The 16037-nt window shown below is 39.3% G+C and overlaps 1 protein-coding gene across 7 annotated transcripts in view; it reads left to right on the top strand.

Moving 5' to 3' along the window:
- The window catches only part of gulp1b (GULP PTB domain containing engulfment adaptor 1b), a 375129-nt gene that overhangs the window by 92523 nt on the left and 266569 nt on the right, over nucleotides 1–16037 (top strand). For 4 of the 7 annotated variants that reach the window (XM_072579027.1, XM_072579037.1, XM_072579025.1 and 1 more), the window contains exon 2: nucleotides 9504–9633. The exons of the other annotated variants lie outside the window; for them this stretch is intronic. The gene's annotated coding sequence lies outside the window, so the exon portion shown is untranslated. The remainder of the gene's footprint in view (nucleotides 1–9503; nucleotides 9634–16037) is intronic. 7 annotated transcript variants of the gene reach the window in all.

Below are 16037 nucleotides of genomic sequence, written 5' to 3'. Positions count from 1 at the left end.
AAAGGGGTATTGTATATGTCTAAATTTGTTGGCTTAGATAACTTGAGATATTCTCCATTTTGAGCAGAGTCTACTCGACACATGATTTAACAGTCATATGTTTAACGTTGCTGAGTTTTACAGTACAGAAGGAAGCTCTGATACTCTTAAAATGTAATAAGCTTGGTTCCATTCCCCTCACTGCGCAATCTACAAATTTATTTTTCAGGAATGTATTTAATTTCCTTTTAAAAGCTATTTTTGAACTTGCATCCAATATACTTTCTAGTGGTGCAATCTAATAGTGCACTACTTTTTCTATTTTCTTTCTTTCATAAATATGTCCAACATTGAGCATAATATTCTAACTGAATTTCAACGTTCAAATCTCTAGCTTCAGTGTTGTTTTTCTCTTGGACTTGATGCACCTGTTTATTAAGCTTAATGTGTTAAATTTATTTTCACTTTTATCAACATATTATCCATGTTTATAATCAAAAATGTTTTATAAATACATAAAGAGCACAAATGAGAAAAAGAGGACAAAATGAGAACCTGTGTGTGAAATGGAAAGGGTATGCAATAATTCATCTGAATAATTTAGTTTCACAACTGTTCTATCTTTCCCTCTTCAGCTGTATTGGGCAGCATCTTCCAGAAATGGCAAGTTAATATTTCCAAACTTGGCTTACCTCCTCTGTGAATACTTACAGTAATCTAGCCTCCAAAACTCTCCAGGTAGAAAGGTCTCGGTATTCTCTACCCTCCTCCGAGAAGAAATTATATTGCATCTGTTTGAAATGAGTGTCCCCTTATTCTGCAACAATATCCCCTCGTGTGAGATTCCCCTTACTAACACCTTGGTCATCTGTTATCTCATGTCCTCCACTGTGAGGACAGATGCAAAGTATTGATTTAAATTATCTGCCATTTCCCTTATCCCTAGTTGCATTCTCCAAGGATCCCACACTTTCTTTAGCTCTTTCTTTTCCTTATATAGCCATAGAAGCTCTTGCTTTTGTGTTTAGATTTCTCACCAATTTAGTTTTAAAATCCATTTTATTCCTCTTTATTATGTGTCAGCCACACTGATTCCTAAGAAGAGATCCCAATCCTCTGAGATTTTTGCAGGTTTACATACTGAAGTTTGTGATTAATAATTTCAGGCACCTTTGCTGCCTTTTGTTATCTACAGGTGCTTTACCCTTCTCATTGAATCCTTTTTGATTGGAATAAAGTTTGCTGAGATGTTATGAAGCATTTGGTTAAATAGCTGCCTGTGTTCATCAGTTGACCTTCCCCTTTGTCTATTTTCCCAGCCCAAATTAGACAACACTTGCCTCGTCTCTATGACTGTTCTTATTTAAATTGAGGACATTGAGACCTGAGCTGCTCACCCTAAAAAAACTGAGATTGAATTTCTCCCATGTTGCGATTGCTATCCCCTCAATAATTCTCAACTGCGAGGATTTCTCATTAATCGTGACTCATTACACATAATTGATCTTAAATAGCCTGTTCTCGGGTTGGTTGTGGAATGAGTTGTGAAAAGAAACAACCTCTGCAGTCTAAAAATGTATTTGTCTTTTGTGTTAAACACAAGAAAAACAGAAATTGTTGGAGAAACTCAGCAGCTCCAGTAGCATCATTTGCCTCAGGACACAACATTACCTCTGCTTTCTCTCTACAGATGCAGTCAGACTTGCTGAGGTTCTCCAGCAATCTTTATTTTTGTTTGTTTCAGATATTCAGCATCCACAGTTCTTTGTTTTATTTTTATGTAATTCAAGCTACCCTTGCCTACCTGACTTACCAAGTAAATTCAGGTTATCTTCGGCCACGACAATTGTGGGGCCCATCTTACACACCTCAACTATTTCCCAGTTTGTACTTTGTCTTAGTCTGAGGCAACACTTCAGGAACTTACAGACAACTCTCTCCTTTAATATGTTTCCTTTGCTATTCCTTATTTACACCCATGATTGGCTGAATAGCTTCCATTTATGGCAGAGATCCTGCTATTTTTCTATTTAATAATGTATCTAAACGCCTGTTTCTCTCTGCTCTTATGTTAAATATTTTACCATTGAAATAATGTTCTCCCTTTTGCTGCTAAAATGTGTTGCCTCATTTTTTTTTACATCAAAATATTATCCACAATCTGTCATTCTAATTTGCAAAACTATCTTTCTCTTTCTAAAGTTCTGCACTGTCCTGTTGACAGCTGTTTTGTGTTTTCTACAAATATGGATCATGTGTTTCCATGGTCATATCTAGAGAAAAGAATGTTCGCAAGTTGATACTGGTGAAGCAACGTTTATTAACTACTCAACATTTTTCAATTTGCTGATGGAATTGCTGTAAAAACTGGTGGGGGTCACTCCTAGATTTGCATGTATGTTGCCATAATTTCATTAACTGTATTGGAGCACCCTTTAAATGTTTAAACACCATGCCTTCTCTATATTTGCTTTGTCAACATACTCCATCATTTCCATTTCATGTAGAATTGGCCTTTTACAAAACTCATCATTTATTAAGTAATGTCTGAAATTATTAATTTACTCCAATGTCATGGCAGAAACATTTCTATTCTTTTATTGGATAACTCAATTCCTTTTGTTCTTTTTGGCAACTTGCTCTGGCACAAATTTTCTCAAAGGATATTGTAAATGTAGGGGCAGATCCTTCAGCATTCTCTCTAATTTCTTACTGTTGTGTACAATTTTGACCCCTCACCATTTCCAATTTGAGTTCTAATCCTTTATTTTTGGTACTATTTCCTTCTCTATCAATATGATTATTGGTCTGCTTACTCACAAGATCACTTCATTCCTGTTATCACATTCCTTTTTGAAATGGAGATTCTAGTGAGTCCAGCTGAGGTATTATTTTAATAAAATCACTAGTTCCTCCTTAACAAATTTAAAAAAAATATTTCATTTGTTCCAATCTATGTTCAATTATCTTTTTTTATTTTGCAATTGTACTATCCTTTTGTTACTTACCCGTGTATATCCTACTGTATTTTATATCCTTGGTTGCATTTCTTTTATGTTACTTTTTTTTTATCATAGACTACTTTAAGTTTTAATGATTGGTTCTGGTAGTCTGATTCCAGCTGCATTTTCACCATTGTTGGGTAATTCCTCTGTACAGAGATTGGCGTGAAGGATTTCTGCTTCATCCTTAAAAAAAAGGCTTGAACAGGCCTGATCCCCTTCTTCGCCTGACTGAACTCATTCTCACTTTGACTAACATTGCCTTGAATTAATTTCACTTTCTCCAGGTCAAAGGTTGTAGCCATGGGTACTGACATGGCTTCCAGATATGGCTGTCCCTTTGTGGGGATATGGAATATTCCTTGCTCCAGTCATTCTCTGACCCCACCCACAACTCTTTCTCCAATATATCAATGATGTGTATGCAAGTTAGCTCGCTGAGCTTGAAGGTTTGTTTTCAGACATTTCGTCACCATACCAGGTAACATCTTCAGTGAAAGTCTCTGGTGGTATGTCCCACCTCTCTATTTATAGGTCTTGATTTCTTAAGGTGGGTGATATCATTTCCAGTTCTGATTTTCAGGGGAAGGTAGATATGGTCTAAATTGTTGTATTTATTGATGGTGTTTTGGTTAGAATGCCATGCCTCTAAGAATTCTCTTGCGTGTCTTTGTTTCACCTGTTCTAGAACGTGTGTTGTCCTAGTCAAAATGGTGTCCTTCTTTGTTTGTATGTGTAGAAACTAGTGATAGTGGGCCGTGTCGTTTGATAGCCAGTTGCTATTCATGTATCCTGGTGGCAGGTTTCCTGCTCGTTTGTCCGATGTAGTGTTTTTTACAGTTCTTGTATGGTATATTGTAAATTATGTTAGTTTTGCTAATGTATCCTTTAGGTTCATTAGTCGCTGTTTAAGTGTGTTGGTAGGTTTGTGGGCTACCATGATGCCAAGGGGTCGGAGTAGTCTGGAAGACATTTCTGATATGTCTTTGATGTAAGGTAATGTAGCTATAGTTTTTGGTTGGGTTGTGTCTGTTTGTTTGGGTTTTGTTTCTGAGGAATTGGCGGATTTTGTTTATTTTTCTTGAAAACATTGTATAGATGTTTTTCTTCTGCTTTTTGTAGTTTTTGGGTGCAGCAGTGTGGTGTAACTCATTGAAATAATGTCTTGATGCAGCTCCGTTTGTGGGTGTTGGAATGATTGCTTCTGAAGTTAAGTATTTGGTCTATATTTGTTGTTTTTCTGTAGACGCTGGTTTGAAGCTCTCCATTAACTGTACGTTCAACTGTCACATTTAGGAAGGGAGTCTGTTGTTGTTCTCTTCCTCTTTTGTGTACTTTATGCCTGTCAGAGTATTGTTAATGGTGTTGTATGGTTCCTCTAATTTGTTCTGTTTTTTGATGACAAAGGTGTCATCTATGTAGTAGATATGAATGATCTCTTCAGTCCTAATTCCTTAGCTTGTCTAGAATTGTAAACAAAACATCTCTTTTCCTTCTAATTTCTATCCTTTTCTCAATTTTGCCAGGTCTATCTTTGACTGGCTCATCCATTCCTTTCTTGACTTCTCTATTATCTTTTCTGCACAGAGGCTCTACAAATACCAACCACAAATGCAAATGCACTGAGCGTTATCGGCAAGGATTCTGACCAATTCTTCCAGTTTCTCCATCTCTGTCACATCTGTTCTAATGATGTGACCTTCCACTGGGTTGCCTCTGACGTGACGTCCTTTTCTCTCCACCTGGGATTCCCCTCCATCCTGGTTGATGTACCTTCAACCGTACCTGATCCATCTCACACGCTTCTGACCTCACCCATTCCCCTCCTTCCCTGAACAACAATAAGGTTCACCTTGTCTTCCCCTTCCACTCCGCCAATCTCTGCATTCAAAGGATCATCTTATGCCATTTCCACCATGGTACCTCCTCTAATTCACTCCTCCTTCAGGAACCTTTGCTGTCCGTGTAATCTTGGCCCACTCCTGCGTCATGCCACCTTCCAATGCAACCGCAGAAGATGTAAGGAATTAGACATTACCATTAGAAAGAGAAACAGAAGTGGACTGTTTGTTCCCGCTAACCTGCTCTGCCATTCAATAAGATCATTGCTCATCCAACATTCCTCACGTCCACTTCCCTACATTTTCTCTCAATTCCCCTACTGATCTAGAATCTATCCATCATAGCCTTAAACATACATAAGGACTCTGTCCCCACCCCACTGGCCTCCCATAGCTCTCTTTGGCAAGACTTTCCACAGACTTTCAACTCTTGGAAGAAATTACTCGACATTTCAGTCTTAAATTGGCGTCTTTAATTCTGAGACTATGCCCTGTGATCTCAGACTCTGTCATGAGGGTAAATATTCTGTCAGCATTTATTCTGTCAAACTGCTTAAGAATCCTACACATTTCAGTGAGGACTATCAATCTTCTAGACTCCCAGCCTGTTTAGCCTTCGTTGTTAAGATAGTCTCTTCGTACCAAGGAGCATCCAACTGAATCTTCTCTGAACTGCCTCCAATGAAATGCGATCTTTCCTTAAATAAGGGGACCCAAACTGCCCACAGTTCTGCAGATGTGGTCTCACCAGCACCTGTATAGCTACAGTAAGATTTCCACACTCTCTTACTCCAATCCCCTTGGGCCAACATTCCATCGGCTCTCCTGATTACCTGCTATACCAGATGTGCTAAAAGAGCTAAATTAAAAAGAATTAATTTAACAAGGATTTCCTGAGTAAACAAAAGAGTGAACTTATTCATTACTAAATGCAAGAGGAAATGACCGCATAACACACATGAGCATTGAGAAGCCAGCCCAAAATCAGATATAAGTTTAACAAAATTTTAAGTGTCTGGGTCATTCATGATAAGTGGATGGTTGAGCAGTCAATTTTGAGATTAATGACTTTGCAGGTTAGCCAAGTTTTATTTCTGTCCTTTGTTCTTTTTGAACTGGTTTGCTAACTAGCTTCTAACACTTGGACCAGGAGGGTAATTTAGCTGCAACACTGAGTCACAATTAAATGTTATTTTGAATGTAACTTTTATACTGCACGATCACTTGTACCCAGGCAAGTACTCAGGAATACCTGAGCCTACTGACACACACAGGCCAGGGATGAAACTGAATTTTAACTGGTGTTGCTGTGTGTTCTTGAAAGGGAAAATGAAAGCGTAAATCATGCCCACTCTCCTGCCTTTTCCCCCTATTATTTCCCACTACCTGATATATCATAGGTTCATTTCTACCTTTGAAGCATCTTTGACACCTTCACGTGTAACATTCCAGAATTCCTCTCCAGATAGCAGTCATCTTTTAGCTGCATAAGCCCACTTTTAAAAATCATTGGTTGGAATTGAAAATTCCATATGGCCAAGGCTGATGTAGGGTTATGATCTGTGGTCATGACCTCCACTAGTTTTGAAATTAGAGTTTTGATTCCAAATGCAAATCTTTCACACCTTAGCAGTGGTCCCAGTGCTGACCTGTGTGAAGCACCACCAGCCACCTGAATAACTAACCTTTACTCCCAGTCATTGCTTTCTGTCTTAAAACCAACCAGAAGTCCATTTTGCCCATTGCCCCATGACTCCACGTTCTCTAACCTTATTCATTAATTCATTATGAAGCAACTTATAACATGCCTTTCGAAAATTCAAGTATTACCTATTAAATAATCTGCAGTTATTAGTCTTTTGACCATCAATTGTCTGATTGCATTTGTACTTTATATTTAAAAAAAACATAAGAACGTACATGTAGCATTTTTAGGACTTGGGGTGTTTCAAACAGCTCAGAAGTGATGGCTTAATTTTGATGACTGGATAGTCCGTTTCAGTGGTATTGGCTGAGGAACAAAAGTTGGCGAGGGCATTGTGTGAATATCCCCATTTGAATATAGCCATGGGGTTTTGTCTTCATTTAAGAAGGCAGGTGGAATCTTGGCTTAACACCTTACCTGAATGTTGTCACTTTTGACAGTTCAGCAATCCCTTAGTACAACAAAGCAATATCAATCAGGATTATGACTTGAGGTCTATGGAATAGAACTTCAACCCACAACCAACTGACCCTCTGCTATCATTGATCCAAGACTTACAGTTTCGGCTAAAGACAGATAAAATAAGATGGAAAGCATTGAAGCATAGTTGTTGAGATTTGACTTGGATTAAGTGAGATCACCACAATATGTGAAGGTTGAAAATTATTGAAGACCCATTGTCAAGTTGAAGACTTTGTGAACTGAATCTTATAGATTCTCGACTGGAGTCTCCAACCCTTCAGTAATCCCTGCCATTATCAACACTTGACGAAGAAAAATATTGAAGCATTTTGGATCAGGTGTTGAAAAGTATTTTGCTCAGAAGCCAAGGGGCCACCTAGCACACTATAAACTGTGCAAAAAAGAAAAGGTTTCTAATTGTGTAACTCTTTAACACATCATTGAGAAATATTTCAAGGGTTTACATACATTGCTTTATGAATACAGCCACTGTTATTTGGATAAATATCACATCTAATGAACACACACAATTTCACAGCAGTAGGATTATGAATGATTAGTTCATCTGTTTTTGTTGATTTGACTGAAGGAAGAATATTGATTTAAGACACCAGGAGAGCCCCCTTCTGTTCTTTGAGAACTCCAAGGCATCTTTATTCTTGTGTTAACAGTAAAATGTCCAACTTCAATACTGCATTGAAATATTAGTTTAAGATTAAATGTTTGAATTAGAATTCCTACAGTGTGGAAACAGGCCCTTCGGCCCAACAAGACCACACTGAACCTCCGAAGACCTGTTCCCTTACTACTCAGCATTTACCTTTGACTAATGCGCCTAACCTACACATCCCTGAGCACTATGGGCAATTTAGCATGGCCAATTCACCTAACTTGCACATCTTTGGATTGTGGGAGGAAACCGGAGCACCTGAAGGAAAACCCATGTAGACATGGGGACAACGTGCAAACTCCACACAGTGTTCCCCATCATAGGAATCGAACCTTGGTCCCTGGCACTGTGTGGTAGCAGTGCTAACCACTGAACCACTGTGCCGCCCCAAAATTGATTTAAACTTCCGGTCATGGTGGGATTTAATCCCAGGTCCCAGTAACATTATCTAGGTCTTTGGGTCCAGCGATAATATCACTAGGCCATCACCTCCCCCATTTGTTTATTTGAGTCCTAGATTTATTTTCAAAATAATAAATATTTATTAGTATGATATTGAAATAAGTGGCCAGCTTCCTTTAGCATCTTTGTACATGCTTATTTATGTGAAGTTCAGCGATGCTCTATTGTCATGGAATAGACTGAAAAATTGATGCTGGAAATTAATTTGTTCATAGTAAATTTGAGGTTTAGAAGCACATTGGTCCTTTCTCATTTTGCAAACAAGAAATATGCAAAAATGACTAATTTTGCATGAAGATGCCTGCTGCAAGGACTCTTGAAATGTATTGAGTGCTGTCTCAGCGATGGGTAATTTTCAAATAATATTATTTTACTTAATACCTTAAACATGCCAACAACAGGTCAAAAGATGATTCATGAGTGCTTCAGCTAAGTTGTCAGTGGTGAGTCTTCCACTCATTCTTTTTCTTTCACTGTTCTTTGCAATTTTTCTCTCTCTCCCTGCATTTTCTTTCTCTTGCTGGGATTAAGGGAGCTTGTGCAAAATGTGTTGAGTATGACTTCAACTTGTTGAAAAAAGTTGTGAAAGGCAGAGGCAAATACTTATTCATTCAGCCCTATAAAACATTGAGGATAAAGGAAAATTAATTTTCTACATATCAGCTTATATGCTGTTGACATCTTTGGAGATCGCGATTGATGGTATTGCTATGTTTAGGAATCATTATAATTTGTGTTCCTGTAGCCAGGTAAAGAGAAACAAATTAAATGACAGAAGTATATAATGATATAACAGCAAGTTGTCAACTTGTGATGGACAATTTCATTTGTAGTGAGGCAATGCAGAAAACCCCAACGCAAAATAAAAAACCATTATTTCATTTTACTCGAGCATAGATTTCGCGATCACAACCGAGTTTATTGTGGACTACATACATTCCCAGCAACTGGTGGGTAAAAATGATTCCATAAAATCAGAGAATTCCTACAGCCCATCAAGTCCACACTGACCCTCCAAAGAGCATCCTATCCTGACCCAACCCCTTACCCTATTCTATCCCTAAAACCCTGCATTTCCCATGGCTAATTCACCTAGCCTGCACATCTCTGGACACGATGCGTAATTTAGCATGTCAATCCATCCAACCTGCACATCTTTGGACTGTGGAAGTAACTCAGAGTACCCGGAGGAAACCCATGCAGACTTTGGGAGAATGTGTAAACTCCACACATACACTTGCCCGAAGGTGGAATAAACCCGAGTCCCTTGCCGTGAGGCAGCAGTGCTAACCACGCTATCTTGGTCCATTAGAATAATTTCCATTATAATTTGCAGGCCATGCCATTGGTTGCTAATTTTTCTTTTTTAATATTTATTCCAGTTGCTGATGTTTGACTAAATGATGGACACTCAGTCATTCCAAAGGAAAGGCATTGTTGTGGAATGAGAAACTCCTATCGTCAGCTTGGAGAGGGCTTAAAAAATTCAAAGGTTACTTATAATAAATTCAGGTGAGGTGCTCTAAAATGATGGTGGCAAGATGTAGAAGCATGTGTGTGTTATGCTATGGCCAGGCCTACGCAGTTGTGAGGAAAGTGGCATTGACAAAAGCTTTCTTCAACTTGACTGACTATCCACCTCAGGTTCATTTTGTCTTGATTCCGGAACCACAATTAACTTAGAATCTTCAGTACATCAAATGTAATTTCCCTGATTCCAAAAAAAAATTCAATGAGCTACACACTTGCCTTTTTACGTAAAGTAAGAACTATTTGGGTTCATTTCAATTCACTAATTTTTGAGATCAATGATATTTTATCTCCATAAAATGGGGAAAAAAACTGTGTTGTCCCAATGCGGGTACATTGATCTTTCCTCCAGCTGGTGGGATATGTTCTTTCTTGTTTTAGTACTTGGAAAAGAAAAATATAGTTTATGAGCAAACCAGCATTTAATTTCTTACCCTGAAAGTCTGAACAATAAAAAAAAATGATTGATATATGAGGAAAACTGTTATAGTAGAGTGGTGCAGGAAGAACACCAAAACATTCGCAATATGAAATGAGTGGTAAAGTCAGTCACACCCATATTGAGTTAATATTCTTGTTGGATTACAGTGGTAAAGTCTTGACATTTCATGTATAAATCTCTTGAAGGTGGCACTGTGATCTGTAAGATTATTCTGTGGCTTAACAATTTTGATTCATTATCTAGCTCTCCCCATTATCAATGATTTTATTATCTTGCAGTTGAATTCCAATAAAATGGGTGATTTTTATTTTGAGAGCATGTTCCGAAATTTAGGTGCTCCTTCTTGGGGATGATACCAATTAAAGGACTGATCTGAGTAAATTCTATTGATATTTCCTTGAAAATGTAATCTAGCATTTACATTTGAAAGAAATGCAACCATTAAATTATGAGTTAAGATTGTTATTTTAATAAATTAAAGATTCACATATCCTTTTTGGGTTTCTACCAAACAAGTTATGGTTTTATCTCACTTTCATATTTATTTGTAAAAGGTTGTTACCATTAAGTGTTTTCAAGCAAAGTTTTCCTTCAGCTGTAGTTGATGAGATCCTGGTTAGTGACTGCTTTCATCTGTGGTGTTTACATACTGTTAATTCTGCCCTTCTTAGAACTGGGACTATTTTTCTTCCTTGTTAGCTTCTCCATCCTTTCAAACCTCCATTTACCATCTGGAGTTTGACCCTAAGGTAGCACATTGTTCCATTAGCAGTTGTATGTTTTCTGTTTTCCACACATTTACCTTGATCACTATTCCATCCCCCTCACTTCTGGTTTTTGCTTTCTCCTTTTCATGTACTTCAGTATATACATTCAAAGCAGATATGAAACCTTTCTGTCTACAATACTGTGTCCTTATGTAAAAATTTAGATGTTATGCTTGCTGCTTGTGTTCTATGTTTGCTCAAATTGTAACCACTTGTTTGCTGATGGGTTGACTTTTTAAATCATTTATGTACGTCTCCCAGGATTTTGAGGTATAGGGAGAGGCTGAATAGGCTGGGGCCTTTTTCTCCGGAGTGTCAGAGGCTGAGGGGTGACCTCATAGAGGTTTATAAACTTATGGGGGGCATGGATAGGGTAAACAGACAAGGTCTTTTTCCCCATGGTAGGGGTGTCAAAAACTGGAGGGTATAATAGGTATAAAGTGAGCAGGGAAAGATTTTTAAAAAGACCTGAAGGGTAACTTTTTCACGCATGAGGGTGGTGCATGAATGGAAGGAGCTGCCAGAGGAAGTGGTGGAGGCTCGTACAATAACAAAATGTAAAAGGCATCTGGATGGGAATATGAATAGGAAGGGTTTAGAGGGATATGGGCCAGATGCTGGCAAATGCGACTAGATCAGATTAGGATATCTGGCTGGCAGGTTGAGATGAACCAAATGATCCGTTGCTGTGCTGTACATCTCTGTGACTCTATGATCATGATATTTAGCATCTTGTCATTAGCACTTTAATCTTTCTGGCTTTGGTCTTCCCCACAGCATGTTATCACAGGCTTCATGAATGTGTTCTACCTTTCTTCGAAAGACTTCATAAGTTTTGTGCTGAATATTAACTTTGGCCATTATCCAGGCTGTGTAGTTTAGTAGTTGTCATACTAGATTAGTGATCTAGTGAACTGAACTGAGAATCTAGAATTAAATCAGCAATAAAACAAATTGAGAGACAAGCGATTCATGCCAGACAAATGCCAGACAATGACCGTCACCAATAAGAGACACTCTAACCACCACCATCACTTGATATTCAACAGTATTACCATTACTGAATACCATCATAATCAACATCCTGGGGATTATCATTTACCAGAAACACAACTCACAACTGGATTTACCACAGAAACACAGTAGCTACAAGAGCAGGTCAGAGACTAGGGATACTGCGGTGGGTAACTCACCTCTTGACACCCCAAAGTCTATCCTTGTTCTACAAGGCACAAGTCAGCAGTGTGATGGAATACTCCCCACTTGCCTGGGTGGATGCAGCTCCAACAATGCTCAAGAAGCTTGACACCTTCTGGGACAAATTAACCCACTTGATTGGCAGCACATCTACAAACTTTCAATCCCTCCACCACCAGCGTTCGTAAGAGCAGAATGAACTGCCTACAAGGTGCATTGCAGAAATTCACCAAAGATCCTTCAACAGCACCTTCCAAACCCACAAGCACTTCCACCTAGAAAGACAAGGACAGCAGGTATTTGGGAACCAAGCACTAAGTACCACCAGCTGCAAGTTGCCCTCCAAGTCACTCACCACCCTGGCTTGGAAATATACCGCCGTTTCTTCACAATCATTGGGTCAAACTCCTGGAATTCCTTCCCTACCAGCATCGTGGGTCAACCCACAGCAAGTGGACTGCAGCGATTCAAGAAGGCAGTTCACCACCACCTTCTCAACGGCAAATAGGGATGGACTATCAGTGCTGGCCAGCCAGTGACACCCAAGTCCCACAAATGAATAAAACAAAAGAAGGACAGTGTCTTTAAAAGAAAGATTACCGAGAATACAAGCTTATGAAAGAATGGTACTTGTTCCCCTGGAAAGTATAGAGGACTCTGTACAAATGTGCTTACCTGGGCTATGCAGAAGCTTGATCTTTCCACACTCTGACCTCTATTCTATAAGCCACCTCTTGCCTACACATGACTATGTGCTGGATCCCTTGACAATCCTCTACCTTTGGTACATTATATGAATGGCAGCAGCCACCACCTCCCCTGTGACGCAGCCAAGCAATGATGAGTTGCTGGCCTCTACTGGGGTTCTCCTGTTACTCTTCTTCCTATTTCTTATACTCTTAGTAATTCATATTTGTGATTGTATTTGTACTTTTCCACTGCCACCAACCCCACTTAGGTGTGGTCTCATTTTTCCCTTCATTCGAACCTTTAAGCATCTTGACGCCCCCCTATTAAGTGACCTGTTAACCTTCTCTGCAGTCATGAGAAATGCTGCAATTTCACCTCTCTTCATAAATCAATAGACAATAGGTGCAGGAGTAGGCCATTTGGCCCTTCGAGCCAGCACCACCATTCGTTATGATCATGGCTGATCATCCACACTCAGTATCCTGTTCCTGCCTTTTCCCCATACCCCTTGATTCCACTATCTCTAAGAGCTCAAAGTATCCAGAGACTTGGCCTCCACTACTCTCTGGGTGAAGAAGTTTCTTCTCAACTCTGTTCTAAATGGCCTACCCCTTATTTTTAAACTATGTCCTCTGGTTCTGGACTCACCCATCCGCGGAAACATGTTTCCTGCCTCCAGCGTGTCCAATCCATTAATAATGTTATACATCTCAATCAAATCCCCTTTCATCCTTCTAAACCCAAGTGTATACAAGCCCAGTTGCTCCAATCTTTCAACATATGATAGTTCCGCCATTCTGGGAATTGACCTCGTGAACCTATACTGCACTCCCTCAATAGCCAGAGTGTCCTTCCTCAAATTTGGAGACTACAACTGCACATAGTACTCCAGGTGCGTTCTCACCAGGGCCCTGTACAGCTGCAGAAGGACCTCTTTGCTCCTGTACTCCATTCCTCTTGTTATAAAGGCCAGCATGCCATTAGCTTTCTTCACTGCCTGCTGTACCTGCATACTTGCTTTCATTGACTGATGTACAAGAACACCTAGATCTGGTTGTACGTCTAATCCTTTATTGTCCACTTCCATGTACAGGTTTTCCCATTCCCTTTAAAAGATGCAATGAGATATATTTTCATCCCTTATCTTGTTTTCAAGATGTGCAAACATTTCTTTTATGATGTGAGTTGGATATCTGTTCTAATTATTCTTTCTGTCTTTGCAATCATTACCATCTTCTGAAATTCCCAACTTAATGTCAGCATATTTTAATATTGTTCCTTTGAGTTTCAGTACGGTTTTACTATTATGTAACTAAGAGCAACTTCCAGCGCAGATCCTTGTGAAATACCATTGGTTGCACCTTTTAATAATCAGTCCTTCCACCATGTTTTGCTAACCCCAGTCTTTCTAATTTATTGATCCATTTATTGTTCTCTTCAGTTTCTTTTGTGTTACGTTAATAATTGCTTGGAGAAAATCTCGAGACACATTTATTTTAGCTATTTTTTCTTGTTTGTTCCAAGATGATTTTTATTTTGTCAATATATAAACAATTTCCTGTGTGGCATTTAATGATGCCAGTGATTGTGCCTGTTTAATTACAGGAGATTGCTTTGGATCTCAATCTAATTACTAAGTTGTACTGTGTGCTTTCTATATTACTAAAATAATCAGTGCAAAAATGTGCCTTTAGTTTATTAAGTGTTCTTTTGTTAAGCAATCTTTTCTTTTCATTAGTAAGGTGTCATCAATAGAGCTATCAAGCAGCACCTGATTAGCACTAACCTGCTCAGTGACGCCCAATTTGGGTTCCACCAGGGCCACTCAGCTCCTGACCTCATGACCCCCTTGGTTCAAACATGGATAAAGAGCTGAAATCCCGAGGTGAGAGTGAGTGCCCTTGGCTTCAAGGCTGCATTTGCCTGTGTGTAGCAGAAGCCCTGGCATAACGGGCATCGCGCAGCAAACTGCATGTGTTGTCCTATGTACGTTTCTGGTCACTGTACTTATGGAAGGATGTTATTATGATGACAGTACAGAGAGGATTTACTAGACAAAGCACCTGACATAAGTGAGTCCTCTTGTGAGGAGAGACTGGATAGGCTGGACCTGTATCCTCTGGAGTTTAGAAGAGATAGAGGTGACTTAATTGAAACATTTAAGATCATGAGAGGACTTGGCCAGGTTGGGGAGAGGGTGTGGAAAAGGATGTTTTCTCCTTTGGAATAATCTAGAACAAATTAACAGTAAGGTTCACCCATTTAAGATAAAGTTTTTTTTTTAATTCTGAGGGTTCATTTAGTCTTTGGAAGTTCCTCCTTTAAAAGGCTGTGGATACAGGATCTTTATATATTTTTAAGGCAGAAGTAGATTCTTGATTACCAAGGGGATGAAAAATTATTGAGGATGTAGAGGAATGTAGAGTTGCAGTTAATATCAGAACATCCCTGACCTTGCTGAATGGTGGAGCAGCCTTGAAGGGCTGAGTGGCCTACTGTTGTTCACATGTTTGTGTCTCAGCTCCAAGACACCTCTGCAGGAGTTCCTCAGGGTACTGTCCTAGACCCAACCACCTTCAGCTGCTTCATCAATGACCCTTTCTTTCAAATTGATGTCAGAAGTAGAGATGTTTGCTGATGATTGATTGCACAAATGCTAGCACCATTCGCGGCTGCTATGATACTGAAGCGGTCCATATTCAAATAAAGAAAGACTTGGGTCACTATCCAGGCTTGGGCTGACAAATGGGAGAAAGTGAGGACTGCAGGCGCTGGCGATCGACCTTGGGTTGACAAATGGCAAGAAACATTTGCACTACGTAAATGTCAGGCAATGACTATTTCTAACAAGAGACAATCTAACTACCGACCATGACATCAAGTGGTATTATCAACATCATAGAGGTTACCATTGACCAGAAACTGAGCTGGACTCACTATGTTATTACTGTTGCTGCAACACCAGATCAGAGGCTAAGAATAGTGCAGCAAGTAACTCAACTCCTGACTTCCCAAAGCCTGTCAGTCATTTAGAAGGAATAAGTAAAGATTGTGATGGAATATTCCCCACTTGCCTAGGTGAGTGCGGCTCCAACAACACTCAAAAGCTTGACACCATCGATGTCCATTAGCCTGCTTATTTGGCAGCACATCCACAAACATTCAGTCACTCCACCACCGATGCTCAGTATGATCTACAAGATGCACTGCGGAAATTCGCCCAAGGTTCCTTTCAAAGATAGCATTTCCAAATTCATGAGCACTTACCTCTAGAAGGACCAGGGCAGCAG

Source organism: Chiloscyllium punctatum, chromosome 10, assembly GCF_047496795.1.
Source record: "Chiloscyllium punctatum isolate Juve2018m chromosome 10, sChiPun1.3, whole genome shotgun sequence".
Lineage (NCBI taxonomy): Eukaryota > Metazoa > Chordata > Chondrichthyes > Orectolobiformes > Hemiscylliidae > Chiloscyllium > Chiloscyllium punctatum.
This window is presented reverse-complemented; position numbering and strand designations above follow the sequence as displayed.